General features: G+C 47.4%; 1 long non-coding RNA gene across 4 annotated transcripts in view; it reads left to right on the top strand.

Annotated features, from left to right (window-relative positions):
- The window catches only part of LOC118922794 (uncharacterized), a 164,457-nt gene that overhangs the window by 103,720 nt on the left and 39,229 nt on the right, over window positions 1–21,508 (top strand). For all 4 annotated transcript variants that reach the window (XR_008995752.1, XR_008995753.1, XR_005028888.2 and 1 more), the window contains exon 3: window positions 12,854–12,963. This is a non-coding gene — a long non-coding RNA (uncharacterized LOC118922794). The remainder of the gene's footprint in view (window positions 1–12,853; window positions 12,964–21,508) is intronic.

The following is a 21,508-nucleotide window of genomic DNA, read 5'->3' as shown; positions in this document are numbered from 1 at the left end:
ATCCTCTGGGGAAAATATCTGTAGTGAGGTGACCACCCTATTTCCTTTGTATGAACTTCTGGACCATAGCTGGGTCCCCACGCATGCACGTGGCACCTGAGAGTGTGGGCTGGGTGCTTCTGCTGAGTAGGATGAAACGGCTTGACTGCTCTGTGGGTTGAAACTTTGAAGAGGTTGAGATCTTTTGAGAGCTGAAGAACCTTTGAATCTCCCTTCAGCTCTCCCTACCTGACCACAAGCCCGTCTCTTGATGCAAAACGTGTGCTCCAATTGAAAACAACAAGGCACGTGTCTACGCCTACAAGACTGTCTTTTTGTTTTATGCCTCCTCTGAGATCTGCGTGACCCTTTGAATGGAAGACACTCCCTGTCAGTCCTGTCCGTGGATCTGTGGGGTAGAGCTGGACATCCCTGCAGCTCAGAACAGGATCTGTGGGACCCGGTAATGTTGGGGGTGGCTCCCTCTTCCCGCTGCCTGTGTGCCGGCCCTGTGGACACGATGGGACATTGGCATCTGGACTTAAGTGGAACTATGTTAAGGTTAAACTGAAATGTCCAGTGGCCAATAAAGGGAAAGTTCTAGAAAGCCACACTGTAGCCATACAGATGGTATCTGCATCTACAGGATGAACAGCCTCCCTTCAAACCAGAACATCTGCGTTCCAGGCTCTTTTCTGCTACTTAATCAGCCGGGTGACCCTGCATGATTCACATGGCTTCTCATTACAGAAATTACAGTCTCATTGAGAAATAAAGTCTCATTACAGAAGACTTTCTAAAGAATCTTCCAGCTCTAAGAGTCTATGAGTGCTTTCTTCTCTGAATTAATGGGAAATCAGCTACATTTAATACTCCTCTATATTTGTTCTAAGTTAGGATATATCAACATCCATAAATGAGCTGGCCGAATTCCAAAGTGGGAAGGATTTGGGACCAAAACAGGTGATGTAGGGTAAATGTAGGGAAGAAATTCAGGTTGCGTCAAACTCCAACAAATCTTTATGATTAACTTCCATGTGCAAGTCACTAATCTGTGTGTGTGTGGGAGGTGGGGACAGGGAGCTGATAAAAGCATGATTCTGTAATGCATTAAGCCATGCTTGGTGGAGGCAAAATAACCCAGAACTTGTCTATAAAGCAGGACACTGGGGGGTTCAATAAGGATAACAGAGATGTATTTGGGAGGCAAATGTAGAGCAAGTGGTTGATTTCAGGTAGAGAGCAACAAAAGAAAGGGAGAAAGGTGGCCTTTGGGCATCAAGTATAATGATATGGCTTATTTGATGGTCCACCTTAGTGCACCAGAACCCCACCCTCGGTACCACCAGGCCCAAAGTTCCATCACTAGGAGGGGTGGCCAGGGTTCTGGGGGTGGTGGCAAATTCTGTGGGCACTTCCCTCATCTGAGAGGATGTTGGCATCACTGGGAGACACTGGGAGGAGAGGAATGGCTTGCCATGACCCCAGGGGCAGGGAGGCCCAGGCCTGATGCAAAGGCACAGGGTGTGGCGGCGGGGAAGGAAGGTGTTGAGGTACCAGGAAGGATTCCTATCAAGCAGAGGACATTTTATGTGAAAGACTATATATCTGGTCAGGTTACAAGGCACTGGTACCCCAGTCCCCACATGCACCTATTCTCTGATATTCTGTGTGACCTCATTCACCACCTGGGCCAGCTGATACTTAAAGTTCCTGACCATATTTCATGATTTTAGCCATGTGAACGAATGAGTTTTCAGGTGTCCTGAAAACTAGCTGGAATAACTGGAAAGGTAGCAAGGGGCTGGGTCCCTAACAAGTTGGTTGAAAAAGCAGGATTTCTTTCTCCCACATTGTCATTTGCAGAGGGCCCCCCGTGCCTAGGAGAGGAGATAGGTGCTTGTCTTGCATTGGTTGGGTTGTAGAATTAGAATATACTTCCTGTTAAGAACAAAGTAGGGTTTAGGCTTTGAGAAGAAAGAGGGACCCTTCCTTCTTTTGGCTAAAGACCCTGGTGGTCTGGAGCACAGGGCTCATGGACTAGGCCTGCAGTTGCACAGTTTTACTCTTTGCTTAGACAACAAAACAGAGTCAACGTCTATGGAGCAGAACTGAAGGGGCTTCCTAGTTGGTTTTAAAGGTAAAATGACCACAGACATGGGTGACCCGCTTGGCCTTTTCAGCATCGGAATTAGTTTGCCAAGGCTGCTGTGACAAAGGATCCCAAATGGTGGCTTAGAACCGGAATGGACTGTCTCAGTTCTAGAAGCTTGGAGTGTGAGATCAAGGTGTGGGGTGGACTGTGAGGGACGTGCTGCTGCCTGTCCCCTGCTCCGGGTGGCTGGTGGCCACCTGTGGCATCTGTGGCCTGTAGCTGCATCCCTCCAACTTCTGCCTCCGTCTTCATGCAGTATTCACTTTGTGTGTGTGTCTCTGGGTCAAAATGTCCCCTTTTTTATTTTTACAAGGACACCAGGCACATGCAATGATCCTGTTTCCAACTAAGGCCACATTCTGAGGTACTGCGGGTTAGGAATTCAGCATATGAATTTTGGGGAGCACGGTTCAACACGTAACAGCATCCTTCCTCACAGGGAGACAAGCGTGCGTGCCCATCAGGTCACGGGCTGGGAACAGGATGCAAAGTGCGGGTCCCTTCCTGTTGGATGCTGCTCTGCACACACTCACCACCCCAGCCGCTGCCTTGCAGATGGATAATTGAGCTCTGGTTATGGCAGATCTCAGTGCGAACTGGGAGATCACTGGACGCCCTCCACTGCTGGGGACCAGGGCTAGGGAAGGACTTGCAGGCCCGCCTTGAAGACAGCCGAAGATGACCCTGTGACCCGGGCACAGCCCAGGAAGTGAGAGCCACTGCCTGGGGTGGTTGGGACCAGCCCCTGCAGTGCACCTGTCCAGAGGGCCAGGGTAACAGCTGCTCTCTGAACCAGCTGTACCCACCCAGGCAAGATGTGGTCTTGCTGTGTCTCAACTTCCTTTACTGCGAAATGGGGATGGTGCCCTGCCCAGCTCCATTCACAGGGCCAGGGGAAGCCCAAATAGGATAACAACATGGAATGGCTTTGAAAACACCCACACTGGGCAACACAGAGAATGTCATCTTGCTGGCTGGCCTTCTGTGCAGTCCTGACCAGCAAGTGCTAGCTTGTGGCTGTCTCTTCTGCTCGGGGTGTCTTAAGTGCCTTCTGGCAGGGACACTGATGACTAAAACATACCTGGCCTTCCCCACACTCCACTTTGCATGCAGCATAGGCTGAGCCAGTCCTCGCTGGCAGCCTGCCTTCTGCCTGCTGGCTTGTCCAGCTGCTCCAAGCCGAGGCTGAAACCCACCCGGATTGCATTTCAGAAGCCCCGGCCTTCTCTCCCCACTCAGGGAACTTTGAGGGGAGCAGCCTTTCAGGTTGGGTTCTGGCCAGGTGAGGTGGCCTGCAGAAGGAGGGGGGCAACCTGGCATGCACCTGTGGCTTAAGTTTCTGCCTTGGGCCCCCCTCTCTCTCCACCAACTTTTCCCGGAGTGCGCCCATCCTGCTAGGTTGACAGCTTATTCTTGGTTTGGGAACAGAGTGTAGGAAGTGGTCTTTTCAAACTTCTCCTACAGCTCCGCCTGCCAAGAACCCTGCCTCTGTGTTGCCTTGTTTACCCTGGCCGCCAGGCCTCTCCCTGCTGCCCTAAGAAAACAGATTACTGTCCAGAGCAAAGTCCGTGTGTGTGTTTCCTCTCTGGAGGTGGATCAAGTTTCGAAGAAAGGTTTCCTGCAGCCTCTTACACCAGTTAGGTTTGTTTTATTGTCTCCACCTGCAGGGCAGGGAATTAACCTGCTGCCCGGGCCCCCGCCAGCAAGTGACTGTAGGGAAGGCAAAGCTGAAGGGTGCGTTTTGACAACACACTGAGCCTTGTTCTCTCTGCCGGGCGTTGTGCACGCGGGGCCCAGGCCCAGATCTGAATAGGACTCTGCGTAACTTGATATGTTTTCTTTCTTTGCTATAGTCTCTGCGTGCCGAATTTAACTATGCCCAATCTGTGGTCTGTATATATAGTGTTGTAGAGGGAGGGTTGGGGGTTGGCAGGAGGGGGAGGGAAGGGTAGCCCTGTGGTTTTTTTTCTCTATCTCCTTTTTTTTCCTCTTGCCTGCTTCGGGCACTGCTTGCTCTATATAACTTAGCAGGACTGTCCTTGAGTCTTTGGTCATTAACCCTTTGAGATAACCACTCTGCTGTGTGTTATAATGCGTCTCCACACACGCCTTCAGGCGCCCTGCCTGGGAAGTGCTGGTGCTGTCAGAGTTAATGGCAGGCCTCTGGAAACTTGAACTTCCCCAGAAGTGCTTGTGCAACTGTAAGCAGAGCCCCACTCAGACATGGAAAACTGTCCCATTGCTTGCAAACAGGCAGTGAAGGGCCTCTGAGCCAAGAGTGGCCACTGGGCCTGAGGCCTGTGGTGGGTGCCTCCTCTGCAGAAGACTTGCATCCTGTGATATAAAGACATGACAGACCGATAAGCTGGATGTTGCAGCAAGGTCCTGAAGGGAGGCGGAATCCACTGTCCAATCAAAACCCACCAGGCTGGGCTTCACTCCTGAGACACCAGAGGTGAACCAACCCAAGGGTGGTGGGTGGGGTGGGTGATGGGCACCCCTTCCTGCATGAGCAGAAGCCTTGCTTCACTTTGCTGGAGGGAGAAGGCAAGCTGGCAAAATATTGGGGATTTACTCCCTGGAGGCAGGTGGATGTCATCCTTTAGGATCCAGGGTCCGCAGGGTCAGGGGATAAGAGTGAAAAGCCTCAGGTCTTTTCAAAAATCACAGAAACACTGAAAAATACAGAACCTTGGGTCTCCTTGCGAGGGTGAGATGTCTTGGGTCATCTGGGCTATATTTAGAATGGAAAATGTGCCAGCTCAGAGAAAACTGGTCATGTGCCCTTCACCGAACTGCACTCGGAGCTGGCGCCCTGCCCTGTGGGCCCTCCTCCCCGCCCTCTACCAGGCACCCTGACACCTCTCCTCCCTGCCCAGGGAGCCTTCCTAGGCCCCAAGGAAGGAGGACCCCACAGGATAGGGCCTGGTTTCTCCTGTTCACAAATTTCCTGAGCATCCCCCGTTTGTTAGGACCTTGAGGACCTGTGTGCAAGGCCCGTGCATGCCTAGATTGCCAAGTCTGAGCCAGAAGTGGGAATTCTGCTGCCCTTACCTAGTCCCTGTCCCCGTTTTCCATGTGTGTATGCTGGGGACAGCACTGCAGGGAGTAGACTCAGGGCTCCTGGCCTGAAGCACAGGTGCTGGGTCCGGCTAACCTGCTGTATTCCAGTGCAACCTGACTGTAGGCAGAGCGGGCTCAGGGATGGCAATAACCGGGCTGGTCCACAGCAGCATTCTCTTCACTTTCTTTGCATAACCACCACAATGTGTAAGAACCTGGAAGTCTATTGCGTCACTGTCTGCTTGTGGGTACGCACATGACTTCTCAGAAAGCACCATCCAAACTTGCCTGTGGCCCAGCCCAGCCCAGGCCCTACTTCCCACATTGCAGGGACGGGGTCAGAAGCAGCTTGCGAAATGGTCTTCTGTGCTCGTGGGGACAAAGGAAGCAGTGGAATGCAGCCAGACTCTCGCTTTTTGGGAGCCTTTGAGGGCCAGGCCTGGCAGGCACCATTTCTAATCCTCACAACTGCTCCAGGAAGTGGAAATTATTGAGTCCTTTTTCCCAGTGTGTAAACCAGGGGCATGATGCCTTGTCCATGGACGCTTCCCTCACCCACCTCATCCAGGTCCCCACCACACCTTACTGGTCTCCCTGTAAAATTCAACCCCTTGGTCTCCTATCCCATCACCTCCTACTTGACCCACAACCTTGACTCTTATCCCTTCTGACTTGTACTCTGTGGACAGAAGCAGCATGATCTTTGGGAAATGCAAAGCGGAGCCGTGTCCTTCTGCTGCTTGGAACACAGCAGTGGCTTCCTAGTGCTCTTAGAACAGAACTCAGCTTCCTTTCTGCTCAGCTAGCATCTCCCTGATGTCTTAGCTATGGCTCGCCCGCTCTACACTGGCACCGTCCCGACTCAGGGCCTTTGCAAGCCCTGCTTCCTGCCTCTGGCTTGGATCCTGGACTCTGAATGCATTCTGGTCTCCTCCTCAGGGAAGGCCAAGGCACCGCTCTGGCTTGTGGTTAGTGCTACTGTCCTCTCCCGAACACCTGTTCTCTCGGGAGGAAGCAGATGCTCCCACACCGTGAGGCCAGCACCACCATCCCCAAGACCCAGGTCTCACAGCACCTGCACCCCTCTCCCCTGTCCCACGTGGGAGGTGGGCTCCCAAGACACAGGGAAGCTGCTTCTTTCTTGCCCAGGCTCTGGTGGCTGTGACTCTTCTGCCATGTGCCCCTTACTATCATGAGCTTTGTGATTGGGGCCAATGGCCATTCTTCCCTGGGGCTTTGGGACAGGAACTGTACATCATGTCCTAGAGCCCTGTTCTGAGAAGCTGACCACTTTTGCCTGTTTAGATAGCCTTTCCTAAACTCAGTGTATGTTTCAGCACCTGGATATTTTATTAAATTATTGCATCATCCCAGAAGAGGACTCATATCATAATGAATGAAACTTGGACTGGGATGAACATCCTGCGCTGGTCCATACACCATTTAATCTATTCTTTCAAAAGAATTTGTTTCCAGTCATTAGGCCTGCTAAGAGGACCTTAAGCCAGTCACCTGGATGCAGCCCCAAGTTGGTTGCTCAGAAAAACTTGAGCTTTCAAAGAGCTCTTCTAGGGGCACCTGGGACAGAGCCACTTGGGGGGTAGTTGCCCTTTAAGACAATGACTGATCCTTTGCACAGGCTGGTTATCGAGGCCCCCAGAGGGCAAATAAGGCTCCCCCTCCTCTTACCCTCCTCTGATTTCCCCAGCCTCCCCATCTGAAGTCTACACTGCTTGGAGTATGTCCCTATTAGTTCAAAATTGAAATTTTCAAATGAACAAGAAGAGAGGACAAATATGAAGCAGCACTGAATGGATCATCGAGGCAGCCTGTCAACATTATTTTGTGGTCCTGATTTCTTTTATAGCTCTGGGATCACACCTTCCTTGTCATTGACTTAACACATTAATATTTTAAAATTAAAATTCAGTATCATCGACCAGGTCATGGAGAGTGAGCAATATTCTCTTTGTTCTAAAAATCCACATGTAATGAAGCTGCCATTCACAATTGTTTTTCACTCGGCTGCTTATTAAAAAGAAATATGATTTTCAATGAACAAAAATAGGTGTATTTCCAAAGCGTGAGGTCCATCAGGAATGAAAACTCTACCAATCACAGCCCAGCCCCTGGGGGTGCGGTGGGGGGATGTTATCAGATGTCAATTTTGGTTGATTATTTCTGAGGCCATGTGACCACTATTCTCAGGTCCTGTGGTGCATTTTATAAACTGATTTCACTTCATAGAGATAAATTATTAGATAAATGTCTATAGATGAATGTGTATTCCCAGTGTGCTAAAGCCGAGGGAGGAGTCTAGTGAGGATGCTGCAAAAGGCTTTGGAAGGGAGCAAGGGGTGAGGGTGCTGAGCTGTGACTCGGGCTGCCTGTGACAGAGTCGTCCTGCACCAGGACCTAAGAATCCTGATATTCCGACCCCCAAGTTCCCATCTGTAGAGGGAGCATAGCCCACAGAGCCCGTGTCCCCCACCTCTGGAGGCACCCAGCAGGGTCTGTCTGGGTTTTTGTTTGATTTCAATACCTGAGCCAACGTGTAAAAATCTAGTGATTTCTGGGTGTCTTTACAAAAACCAGAAGATCTGGGCCCACAGTGTCTGAGTCCTCCACCTTCCCTAAAGCCACTAAGGAGCTGCCCACAGTCCCTTACTCCTATTTCTGCTGAGCCCTGTGGGTATGTGAGCTGTAACCTTGTGCCAGGGGACATTTAGACAGGAAGAAAATCTTCCTTACTTCAGAGCACTTCATTCCTTGCTATTGCTGGGGTCCTGGGCAAATCTACTTTTCTCTTGTCTCTATGAGGGAGGCAATGTGGCCTCCAAGGGTGGCTGCCAGCAGGGCTCACGAAGGAGTGTAGAGCCTGCGTAAAGAGGCCTGCAGCCAGCCCTCCCTCCCCGCTGCCTGCTGTCCTTAGGGGCCTCGGGTGTCCTTCTGCATGGACGACACCTGGGCACTCTGTGTGAGCAGCCCACCTGCCATCTTCCCCCTCAACTGCTCGTCGAGGGAGTAAAGGCAGAATTGCTCAGACAATTTGAGCTCTGTCTAGTCTCTAGTAACAAAAGACTTGACCCAGCCTGGAGGCCCGGCCCTAATTATGTGCTGCAGAAAGGCTGTTGGGACATCTTGAGTTTGTAACTCATCTCAAATAATTTAGAACCTTTTAATTTGCAGCAAATCCAATTCCCTCACCAACATCTGTGGTAAAATGTTGGGAGCCTGTGTGGAGACCAAATCTGGAGAGGGTTTTTTTCCCCACCACCAAATCCAAGTTACAGTTTTACCATATGTAACTGGTTCCACACAGCAGATCTATGTACATTTTCAGTAGTTTCAGCTGAAACCTGTTAAGAACAGATGTGCAAATGGTTTCCTGGCACTGATCCGTTTAAATGTATTTTTCCACTAGCAGCTTTTTCTCTCTGCCCTTCCTTGGAGGAGGGAAGAACAAGAAAGTGGAACCATCACTAAAGTGGGTATTACACGCTCCTGAGTTCTCTGCAAGCAGTGTTTGCCATTGGTTTTCAAATAGCAGTTTGGCACATGAGTTTCAAATAGCGGTTGGTTTTCAAACAGCAGTTTGAACACAGGGCGTACAGCTGGAGGATTGTGTTTGCTCTGAGACTGTGGCTGGAAGGATGGTCCCGTAGCTCTCTCTGGCTGCCCTCTGCATGCGGGCTGGGCTCAGGACATACGCAGCCTCCGAGGGGAGACTTGAGCATGCAAGCTATCCACCTTTTTGACCCTTTCTGGTTTTTTCAGCTGAAAAAATAATGCTAAAAACCCGTATAACTTGGCAACAACAAAAAACAAATAATCTGATTTAAAAATTAAATGAGCAAAGGACTTGAAGGGGCATTTCTTCAAAGATGATAGACAAGTGGCTCAGAAGCACATGAAACAATAGTCAGTATCCCTAAAGAAATGCAAATCACAATGACACGGAGATACCCCCTCACACCCATTAGGAGGGCTAATTAAAAAAAAACAAAATATTAAATGTTGGTGTGGCTATGGAGAAATGAGAACCCTCATACTGTGCTGGTGGGAATATGAAACAGTACAGCTGCTGTGGAAAACAGTATGGTGGTTCCTCAAAAGAATAAAAATAGAATTACCATATAATCCAGCAATTCCTCTTCTGGATATATAGCCAAAGGAACTGAAAATGAGGTCTCTTGGGATATCTGCACTCTCATGTTCATGGCAGCGTTATTCATAAGAGCCAAAAGGTGGAAGCAACCCAGGTGTCCATCAACAGAGCAATGGAGAAAAAAAATGTGGTCTATGCATACAATGGAATATTATTCAGCCTCAAAAAGGAAGGAAATTCTGACATATGGTACAATATGGATGATCTTTGAGGACATTATGCTGAGAGAGATAAGCCAGTCACAAAGAGGCAAATCCTGTGTGATTCCACTTCTATGAAGTATGTAGAGTAGTCAAATGCATAGAAACAGAAAGTAGAATGGTGGCTCTTAGGGGCTGGAGGAGGGGAGAATGGGAAGGTAGTGTTTAACAGGCATTGAGTTTCAGTTTTGCAAGATGAAAACAATCTGGAGATGGGTTGCATAACAATATGCATGTATTTAATGCTCCTGAACTGTCCCCTTGGACTGAGACAGTGAAAATAAAAATAGGGGCAGAGGGCCTAAACCTGACACCGATCTAGGACTGATGGTGGGGGACTTCAGTGTGGAGACACACAGCCAGCAGGCCTTCTGGCCTGTTGGCTGTGGAGATTACAACTAAGACGGCAGGGTTGGGGAGAGAGAAGATGGGTTCAGTTTTCCCAGTCTGATTGTTTGATGGAGTGCTGTCAAGTAACGCTCTTCTCTCCACCTTCCCATTTCCCACCTGATGGAATTCAGCAGCAGCCCAGGTCTCCGTCCACTTCAGGGGGTCCCCCTGGTCATCTTGGCCCTTCTCTCCCTCCATGGCCTCTGCCTCCCCAGTGGCTGGCACTGGGTGTGAGGGGCGCCTGATCTGCCCTCTGTGGTCTCTGTGTGACCACAGCACTCTAGCCTCCTCCAGTCTGCAGTGCCATTGCTCGGGCATTGAGAGGAAGGGAAGGAGCTACGGCTGGGGCTATGATGGCAGATGAGCCCCAAAGGTTCAATGCCAGCTGGGAGAAGCAACACCACTTCCAGTGCCAGTTCGGCCACACCTGTGAGGCCCAGGCTGCCCCAGTGTGCCAAGGCTGACAACAGGGTGAGGGCACAGCTGGGCTTCGCAATCTCAAAAGATTCCAGGTCTTCTGGGGGCTCTGTCTTCCTGAGTTCTGTCTAGCCTGGTCACTTGCACAGGGTACATAGTCTGGGAGCTGTAATATGCCCACGTTGCTAAGTACCTAGCGGGACCTTCTGGGCCGAGAATCACCACAGGCACCTCTGCGTTTTCCTGCCAGCTGGGGCTCCGTGGGGATGTGTCTTGAGCTCTGAGCAGTGCAAGGTACGGGGACCCTAGACAGAGCCCTGGCAGCATGGCCTTTGGTAAGGTGGGCATTCCTGCCACCTGAGGGGGAGCGGTTGGGGGAGGCGGGTGACAAGCCACCTTCCCAGGGTTTGGATTCATCTGAGCCAGAAGATGAGCAGCTGGTTTGGGAGGTGAGATTAGATTCCCAGGGCAAAGTGGAGCCACATTTGTCTTAATGAGGAGAAAAGAACAAAATCAAAGCATTCATTAACACTTCAAAAGAGGTTAAAGGAGAACATTTGGTTCCCAATTACTGCCCTTCCAGGCCAGGCAAGGGTCTGGTGGAAAATCCCATTATCTTAATCCAGGGGGAAGATGCTATGGGTTTCTCTTGCTGACTGACAATTGGGGGTGGCTCCCTACTCTGAGAGGGCTGCTTCCAGGATCCCCAGCCCCAGGGAGACCTCTGACCTGTTCAGGAGGCTGTTCTAATGATTTATACTTGTTTGTGAAAACCTTGATCTTCTCCGGCTTCACATATCCCTTCTCTATTTCTTTTGCCTGATAGTTTTCTCACCTGCTATTTTTGCTGGGGGTTTTTTTCCCCAAAAAAGTTAACACTCAAAGGCCTTGATTTCTATAACCAATTGTGGGCTTTGCAGAAGCAAAAAGCAGCAGGCTCAAAACTTGGCTCCTTTATTCATTTGACTCAAATGGGTTTGGGGCAACACCTCTAAGCCTAAGCCAGAAACCTCCAAATAGGGAACTGTTGCCTGCAATCTTGTCGCTCCTCCAGAGACCTGGGAGCACTCCACAGGTGGCCAAGGGGCCTCTGCCCAGGCCAGGAGAACTCCAGTCTAGTACTGCCCCTGCTCAATAGAGACCATGGAGAGCCAGGTCAGACTTCCACTCTCTCTCCATCTCCTGCAGACTGCTTCTAGATCCCCTGCATTCACTCATGTGGCTACTCCCAATTCAGCAGCTTTCTCGGGCTCTACATTCCTATCCATCCCCTACTCTGATTTCCAATATTGTCATCATCAATACAGCGGTATTTCCCGAAAATGACTGACAGCTCCATGATCTTTCTTTTCAGCCTCAAACAAAGGTGGACTTAAAAGATATGTGTGTGCATGCACATGCGCCTGAACGCACACCTGCCTAATGTACACTCTCCTAATGAAAAAATAGGATCAGTTACAGAGAATGGCAGCGTAATGATTACAGAAAGGTATCTGAAGCATAACCCATTAGTGAGCTACATTTTGTTCAAAACTGAGGTACTCAGGCAGAATAACACGCCTTTGTACCAGAACGCATTCGGCTGTGGCAATGACTAATAATATAGCCGAGGATCTGTTCACATTTTTCCCCTTTTGTGCCTATTTTCATAAGTTAATAACTCAAGCATGAAATTGTTTCAGGCTGAAAACTAGTGGTACGAGCAGGGCAAGTGTGTGGGAAACAACTTTTTGCTGTCGTTGTTACTTAATTTAGGTTGGCTGTTTTGAAGTTAAAGGAATAGAAATGTCTATGTGAGTTTTCTCTAGCAAAGTGTTTTTGTTCAGCCCAAGAAAGTTGGGACTTTATTGTGCAAAGCAAATTTTAACCACTACAGATAGAGGTTTCTCTTCGTGCAGGTGTGTGCTTCTGTTTGGTATAGGTTAGGATTGTTGCCAGGCAGGGGTGGGTGTTGTATGAAATTGAATCAGATTATAAATGACATCATCCCAGACTCACGTGCCTTCAACCAGAAAATTCCTATCCCACCAACAAGTCAAACAGCTTGGTGAGCAAACAGCTGCCTCAGACATCGGGGGTGGAGGTGGGGTGAAGCTTACTGCTGGGCCTTAGTAAATTCCTAGAGCAATGGAAGGAACAGAAACAAGGTGAATAGCAGTGCCTCTCATTACAGAGTCTCAGGACTCTTGGATTTACTGAGCATTTCCCTGTACACAGAACCAGAAAGAGCCCAAATGGAGGAGACCAGATTTCATACAAGTTTTTTTTTTTTTTTCATTTTCTTACCTCTTCTTTTCTTTTAGTGGGGCAGGAGACTTTGAAAGATATAGAAAAACACACGGAATAACATAACGAACCCCTTAAGTGCCCACACTCCAGAATGAACAAAGTTAATATTTTGTAATGATGACTCCGACTTTTTTTTAGGTAAAGTAGCTGAAACATCACTGATAAAGTTGTATCCTTTCTTTTATTTCACAGATGGGCAAAGTGAGGAACAGGAGGCTCCAAGACTTGACTGAGGTGTGCAGCCGCTGTCAACTCTCCTACCCCCATGTGAACTGGGACCTTACAAGGAGACTCTCGGGAGGGTAAGAGGAGCATTGTTGTCCCACTTCAGAGATGAAGAGCTGGGGTGTGTGAGCCCCTCTGTTCTGGGCCCTGTGCTGGGCTCAGGGGACAGAACAGATGACAAATCTCAAAGCACCTCAAAGCAGCCTCGATCCCAGGAGACGTCCCATGGAAATGTATGCACTTCATAGGGGTGTATTTTAATCAATCATGCATCATTGCCAAAGAAAAATGGAATATTCTGCCACCCCACAAGAGGCTATAGTGATTTTTATTTTTACCAGTAGATTGCTCTACTTATGAATCTTTGATAAATTCCCTCCCATACAAATGTCATCTGAACCTGTTGACAGTTTTCCAAAAAAAAAAGTGAAATCTGACAAGGGATGAGAGCTGGCCTGCTGCGTGTCTCAGAGCTTCCCAGGCGGCAGCCCTGGGCGCTGCATGGGTTAAAAGCCAGCGCTGGGGGTGTGTTGCGTTCAATAAAGCCACGTGTGCTCCAGCCCGACCTGAGCAGCTCCGCGGGGTCCACCAGCTGCGACCTCTGTGCAGATTCCAAAAATACCCAGCTCTGCAGACCCACGCCTGGCCCTGGGGAGGTGGAGGGGCTTCTGAATTGACAGCTCCGTTTACACACCATCTATGGGTTAAAAACAAAACAAAACAAAAAAACAAAAGAAAAGAAAAAAAAAACAAATGGGCTTTTTCGTGTGGGTTGATTTCAGCTCCAGAGTGTTTGCTGGTCATTTCAGGGTGCCTGGAACTCCTTGGAATTCTTCCAGGAAAGTAAAGGGCAGCAAAGCGGAGCCTGCAGCCCAGCTTGGGCAGGGGTGGGGCGCTGGCGGAAGGCCAGCTTGGCCGCGGCCACTTCCCTCCCGTGCCCCCCCGGGGGCAGATCGTAGCGTGGAACTCCACAGTGAGTTCAAACTTTTAAGAGAGAAAATGTGTCTGGTTTGCCTGAAACAGAGCTTGGGGCTCACACCGGGACGTGCGCACTGCTCCGCCGGGCAATATGCAGGCGATGCCCTGGGAGAAGTACCTCCCTCAAGCGTGCCCCCTCCCAGGCCCACGAGAGGACTTTCAAAGACGTCTCTGGCAGCTGAAGACAGAAAAACCACAGGGCTGCTGGTTTATCAGCTGAAAGCAGCCCCTTCCTGGCCTCAGCCCGACCCCCTGGCCTGCACCGGGACACAGACAGAAGCGGCACACTCAGGAGCTGACTCTCACCCAGAGTTGTCCCCCACCCTCAAAGCTGCCTGGAAGAGATTGCTAGGAGTCGTGGTGTCTTCTGCCTTCCCCTCTTTTGTTTAATTGGGTACTGAGTCACTTTTCAAGACACTTCAGGTCAACAGACAAGCAGACCTAAAGGGGGCTGGGCAGTGCTGAACACACCATACTAACTTCATAATCGGGTGTTTCCAGGAAAACACCAGCAAGATTATTTCTAAACTAGATCAACTCTAGAATGCTTGGATGAAAAAGCTTACGAGTGCTGGAGGTGGCCTTGTGTGACACAGGAAAGCTGGCTTTACAATGGCCCTGTGAAGAGGAAATTAAGCAGGGGGGGAATTAAAACAGTGATTCCTTGAGTGGGGTTTGCAAAAGTTTGATTAATTGCAAGCCCATCATTTCTGAAAACCCATCAGTGGTGTGTGAGAGTTCCAGCACTCCAAGGCGCCATCCGTTACTATTAGTATCCTCCTGCTTTATTGTGATCATTCCAACAGGTGCATAGTGATATCTCACTGTGATATTAATTTGCATCTCTCTAATGACTAATAATGTCGAGCATCTTTTCATACACTTACTTGTCACTCATAATCTTCTTTGGTAGCATGCCAAAATGCTGAAGTATTTTGCCCATTTTTTAACTGGGTTGTTTGATTTCTTACTCAGTTTGGGGAGCTCTGTATCTATTATACCATAAAAGCACCTTGTTAAATATATGAGTTACAAATGTTTTCTCCCAGTTTATAGCTTGTCTTTTCATTTTCTTAACAATGACTTCATTTTTAATTTTGAAGGAGTCCAGTATGCCAGTTTTTTTCTCTTATGGATTGTGTTTTTGATGTTGTATCTAAGAAATCTTTGCCTAGCCCAAGGTTACAAAGATTTTCTTCTTTTTCTTGTAGAAGCTGTAGGTATTTCAATCTATGATGAACCGTTTTGAATTAATTTTGTATATAATGGAAGGTGTGGGCTGAAGTTCTTTTTTTCTTTTTTTTTTTGCCTATGGATATCCCGGTGTGCCTTTAGCATTTGTTGAAAAGATTATCATTTCTCCACTGCACTGACTTGCACCTTTGTCAAAAACCAGTTGTCCATACTTTAATGGGTCTGTTTGGGGACTCTTAATTCTGAAGTTCCATTGATGATTGTGTTTCTCTTTACTCCACTGTCCTGATTATTGTAACTTTACACGTCTTGAAATCAAGCCATGTTAATTCTCCAAATTTGTTCTTCTTTTGCAAAGTGGTTTTGACTCTTCCAAGTCCTTTGCCTTTCAAGTTTTAGAATCAGTTTATCAATTTCTACAAAAAAACCCTGCTGAGATATTGATCAGAGTTACATTGACTCTTAAAAATACTGAGCCTTCTAACCTATGAACATAATATCTATCTATTTAGGTTCTCTTTAATTACTTTCAGCAATATTTTGTAACTCTCAATGCATAGATCTTGTCCATCTTTTGTCAGATTCATCCTTTTTTACACTTTGTGATACTATTATAAATATTTCTAAAATTTCAATTTCCAACTTTTATTGTAAGTACACAGAAAGACAATTTATTTTTGTACATTATTCTTGTGTCCTGTTTTTCTATTAATGTCACTTTTTTAGTTCTAGTAGCTTTTTAGGTCTATAGGATTTTCTACATAGACTCTCATGTATTCTGTGTCATCGGTAAGTAAGGACAGCTTTAATGCTGTATTTCCAATATGGATCTCTTTTATTCCTATTTCTTGCCATACTGCACTGGATGGAATCTTCCATACAATATAGAACAGAATATGTGAGAATTTCTAATCTCAGAAGGAAAGTATTCAGTCTTTCAAGAATGATGTTAACTATAAGTTAGATGCCCCTTATAGGGTTGAGGAAGTTCCCATCTATTGTTATTTTGCTGAGAGTTAATCAGCCATATTTGTTTGATTTTATCAAATGATTTTTCTGAATCTATTAAGACTTAACCACAGTTTACTACTGTCATTATAAGTTTGAGTGAAGTGTGGGACTCTTACCCCTACTCACATCCCTTTACCCTCTCCATTTATAATTGTCTTAAATATTTCTTCTACATACATTTAGAATCACATTAGACAGTGTTAAGTTTTTGCCTCAACTGTCAATTGAGAAAATTCAAGAGAGGAAAAGGAAATTTCATTGTATTTCACAATATTACCAATATTTTTGCTTGTTGTATTCTTTCTTCCTTAGTGATGTTCTGATAGGCTTTCTTTTTTTTTTTTTTTTTTTTTTTATTGAAGGGTAGTTGACACACAGTATTACATTACATTAGTTTCAGGTGTACAACACAGTGATTCAACATTTATATACATGATAATTCTAGGTACCAGCTATCACCCTACCAAGTTGTTACAATATTTTGACTATATTCCTTATGCTATACATTACATCCCGGTTACTTATTTATTTTACAATTGGAAGTGTGTTTATATATATATATATATTTTTGTGTGTGTGTGTGTGTGTGTGTGTGTGAGGGCATCTCTCATATTTATTGATCAAATAGTTGTTAACAACAATAAAATTCTGTATAGGTGGGTCAATACTCAATGCACAATCATTAATCCACCCCAAGCCTAATTTTCGTCAGTCTCCAATCTTCTGATGCATAACGAACAAGTTCTTACATGGAGTACAAATTCTTACATAGTGAATAAGTTACATGATGAACAGTGCAAGGGCGGTCATCACAGAAGCTTTCGGTTTTGTTCATGCATTGTGAACTATAAACAGTTCAAATATGAATATTCATTTGATTTTTAAACTTGATTTATATGTGGATACCACATTTCTCTCTTTATTATTATTATTTTTAATAAAATGCTGAAGTGGTAGGTAGATACGAGATAAAGGTAGAAAACAGAGTTTAGTGTTGTAAGAGAGCAAATGTAGATGATCAGGTGTGTGCCTGTAGACTATGTGTTAATCCGAGCTAGACAAGGGCAATAAACATCTATGTATGCAGAAGATTTCCCTCAGAACATGAGGGGGGAGGTTCTAAGCCTCACCTCTGCTGCTACCCATTTTCTCACCAGATGGCCCCCTGCGACTGTGCCTGTCTTAGGTTGTTCCTCCCTTGAGGAATCTTACCCATCTCTGGCTAACCAGTCATCTTCCGGGGCTGATAGGCTTTCTTTTATTATTTCCTTTCTGTTAAGAAAACTTGTGTTAGCCATTCTTATATAGTATGCTGGTGACAAATATTCTTATTTTTTTCTGAGATTGCCTTGATTTCACTTTCATTCCTGAAGGATCTTTTCACTAAAAAGGACTTTTCAGCTGGATATAGGATTCTGGGTTGGACATTCTTTTCTTTCAGCACTTGAAAGTGCTCTGGCCTGCATGTTTTCTAATGAAAATTTGCTGTCATTCAAATTTTCCCCCCATAGGCAATGTGTCATTTCTTTCTGTTTTGCATACAGACACACACACACACACACACACATATATATATATATATATATATTTTTTTTTTCTCTTTGTTTTTCAGAAGTTTGACTGTGATGTAGCTTGATATGGATTTCTTTGGGTTTATCCTGTTTGAGGTTTGCTTAGTTTCTTAAATCTGTGGGTTTAGGGTTCTTTTTACCATGTTTGGAAGTTTCAATCTATTATTTAATTGAGTACTGTTTGAGTTCTGCCCTCTTTTCCTCTCCTTCCAGAACTCTAATGTCACAGAAGTGAGACCTTTTGTTAGAGTCCCCCAGGTCCCTGAAGCTCTGTTCCTTTTTTTTCCAGCCCATTTTTCTTCTCTCTGTTGCTCAGATTGGATATCATATATTGTGCTATCTTCCACTTCACTGTGTTGCCTCTATTCTGCTGTTGAGTACCTGAATTGAGGTGGGTTTCTGCTGTTGTTTCAACAACTGTATTTTTAAGTTGTAAGATTTCTATTTGGTTCTTCTTTGTATTTTATCTTTCTTGCCTGGGACTTCCTATTTTCTCATTTGTTTCAAGAGTACTTGTCATTGCTCTGTGAAGCATTTTTATGGCAGTTGCTTTGCAATGCCTGGCAGGTAATTCTAACATCTCTACCCTCTTAGTGTTCTCTTTATTAATTGGTTGTTTTCAGATCATCCTGGTTCTTGGTATGTTCAGAGATTTTCTATTGAAATCTTGACATTTTGGATATTGTGTTGTGAAATACTGGCTATCATTTTAATCATCTGTTTGAACTGGCTTCTTCTGATGCTGCTCCAGTAAGGGAAGGTGAGGGGCAGTGGTGAGCTGCCCCATTACTACCAGGTTGGGGTAGAAGCCCAGGTTCCCCACTCTGCCTTTGTTGACACAGAGGCAGAAGTAAGAAGGGGGTCTCCATCTTATTGCTGGGTGAGGGTAGAAGTTCCGGCTCCCCACAGAGCCCCCACTGGTAGCTCCTTCCAGTGGAGGGGTCGCAGTGCCTTGTTGCTCCCAGTGACCTTGTTACCACTAAGAGGAGGAGAGAATCCTGACTTGCCCTTGGCCTCCTCTGATACCACTCTAGTGAGTGTAGGGAGGACAGCCTCATTATTGCTGGGTGGGGGTAGACATCCAGGCTCCTCAAACGGTCTCTGCTGACTCTGGGAGGAGCTCGCTTACACTGGGCAAAGATGAAAGTCTCAACTCCTTGTCAGCCTTCTCAGACACCACCCTGGGGTGGGAGAAGTCAGAAGATGGGGAAGGAGAGAAACTTGGTGGAGGGACATCCACCCACATGCCCTTCTCACCTCACCACATCTGTCATCAGAGCTGTGGCTCAGTGCAAATCCTGGCCAGGTTGCTGTTTATGTTTTTCTCATTTAACTCTCCACCCACCTTGTGGGGTAGGCAGTAGTGCAATGCTCTGTGTTCTTACAGACAGGGAAGTGGAGACAGGGAGGTTGAGTAATTTGCCCAATGTTAGCACGAGACTAAAGCAGAATTCTAAGCCAGTTCTGTCTCATGCTAACACCCTTGCTTTTTAGCCACTGTGTTTTATTGTTTGGTCAATTCTTAATAGAGGGAATGAATGTCTTTTGGGGATATGAGTTTACAGAGGCCAGAGAGGGACCTAGAAAACAGCTAGAAAATGTTTCCAGGAGAGGAGTGGGGTGCCCTGGGCCTGCTCAGTTCTCAGAAAAACCTTCTGTGGATCTCCATGTGGCAGGGAGAGAATTGGCAGAGTTTTCTGGAAAGGAGCTGGGATTCCAGGATTGGGAAAACCTAGATTCAAACCCAGGCTCCATGCTAATCCCACAAATGACAGGAGTCTGGGCAAGTTTTTTAAGCCTTCCAAACTTCCACTTCCACATCAGCAAAATGGGGTAATAATGGTAAGTCCCTCAAAGGTTGCTGGGGGGATACAGTGATATAATGCATGGGAAGTGTTTAGGCTCACAGTAAATGCTCCATAAATGGTGACTGTTGTTTTTTATTTGTTATTGATCTGAAAATTGGCAGGCACTAGATCTAGAAGCTCCAGGTGAGAGGAAGGACAACTGTTACACAGCAGGGGCAGCCCAGAGCTTGTCCAGGAGTGCAAAGACCTGGCAGAGCCCAGGACCTCGTAGGAGAATGTTTGCAAGGACCTGGGCTTCCCACGTTGGTGGGACTGAGTGACCTCAGGGGTGCCTTCCAACCTGGAGAGGTCATTTCAAGTCTTTGCTATGGTGGCAGCAGGAGTGGTGTCCCCAAGGGAGGGAGCAGCAGCTTCCATGGGCTCTGACACCCCAGCTGTCGCATTTGGGGATGTATTTCTTCACCCCAGAGGGAAGTGGATGATTGAGAAAGGAGGTGAGTGGGAGGACTGGGCTCCGCCAACACTGGCTTGTTCACTCTGGTGGGCTTTCCAGGGATGCCAGGCCCAGGCAGGAGGTGGTGCTCTGCACACGCACCACACCAGTGAGATGTATTTTGCAAACTTATTATAAACAGATTACATTTCTTATCCTAATGTGGCTGTTGGCTACTTGCCCATGAGTTTAGCCTCCAGGAGAAAAACAATCACTTAAGCTGAGTGTTGAGTGCTTTTACTTTCCATACACTCCTCAGGGCTCCGTCTGGGTCCCTTCATCCCCAAGACACATGGACACACATGCACATGTGCACACGCATGACCGCCCACTTGCCCTCATGTGGACATGCCAGTCATGGGCCTGTTGCCCCCTTTCTGCTGGTGCAGATGCTCTTTCTACTCATGTGTGTATTCTGGGAGGACTGCACCTGCTCTGTGTGCAGTGGCAATATTTGGGCTTTCAGATAGTCCTCTGCAGGCCACCATGCATGAATGTGCGTAACAGACTCGCTCTGGCTTCTACTCCTAAACTCTTCTTGCTGCTGGAGGTTGAGTAATTTGCCCAATGTTAGCACATTGGCATGGGTCTAACGTGCTTTTCACATGGGAGGAGAGGAGAAGGGATGTCATTTCTCCACAGTACCCAGCAGGTTGGTGGCTGAGGTGCTCTGGACCCCCCACAAGCCCTGACACTATTGTGAGTAGACCCTTTCAGCCCCCTGGGAAGTCTCCTCCAGGCTGGCAGCCCAAAGTCCAGAGCTGACAGGAAATGATGAGTGGGGATTTTGAGATCCAGCCAAGCCAGACACCCAGGAGCCCTGGACATTGCAAACTGGACTCATTTCCATCAACCACTGAGCACATGCTTGCATGAGACACACTCAGGTGTGGTTTGCACCTCAGTTCACTACTCGCCTCTGCACACTCCCCACAGGACCCTCCCACAAGGGCCTGTTTATGGCTCTCCCTCATATCCCTCCTTCCCTCCAGTTCTGTGTTTATCTCATTCCTTCTTCCTTTTGGAAAGGGCTCCCTCACGTCCTTAGCCAGAAATGCTGGCAGCTGCACCTAAGCCCAGCACAGGCCTGCAGAATCCTTTTCTCCTGAGCCAGGAAAGTGGGCACAAACTCAGGGGCCCAACATCAAAGGCACAGGAAACGACTCGTTTCCCTGCCCACTGACAGGCCAGCTGCACGTCTCGCCGGGCAGCATCTCTGCCTGAGGAAACAGCCCTGTTTGCCACGCCAGGCACCCAGATGTTTTGATCGTGCATGGCAGGTGGCCAGTTTCCCTGGGCCTTGTGTCAAAAGTCCAATAACTGGGCCAGTTTGGGGAGGCCACAGAGCAGATGTGTGCACCTGCGGGGGATGCCTGCATCTGCCTGGTGTCTGTGTGTCCATGGTGCAATATGTGTACACCCACATGTGTGCTCACACAGCACACCTTCACAGCACATGTGCACACATTCTCTCACTCTCTCTCTCACACACACACACACACACACACACACACGGGTAGGTGTGCCCACAGAGGCTCCAGGCCTCTAACTCAGCACTTCATTAACT

Source organism: Manis pentadactyla, chromosome 2, assembly GCF_030020395.1.
Source record: "Manis pentadactyla isolate mManPen7 chromosome 2, mManPen7.hap1, whole genome shotgun sequence".
NCBI classification, from domain to species: Eukaryota; Metazoa; Chordata; class Mammalia; order Pholidota; family Manidae; genus Manis; species Manis pentadactyla.
Note: the sequence above shows the minus strand (reverse complement) of the source record. Positions and strands in the feature narration are given on the sequence as shown.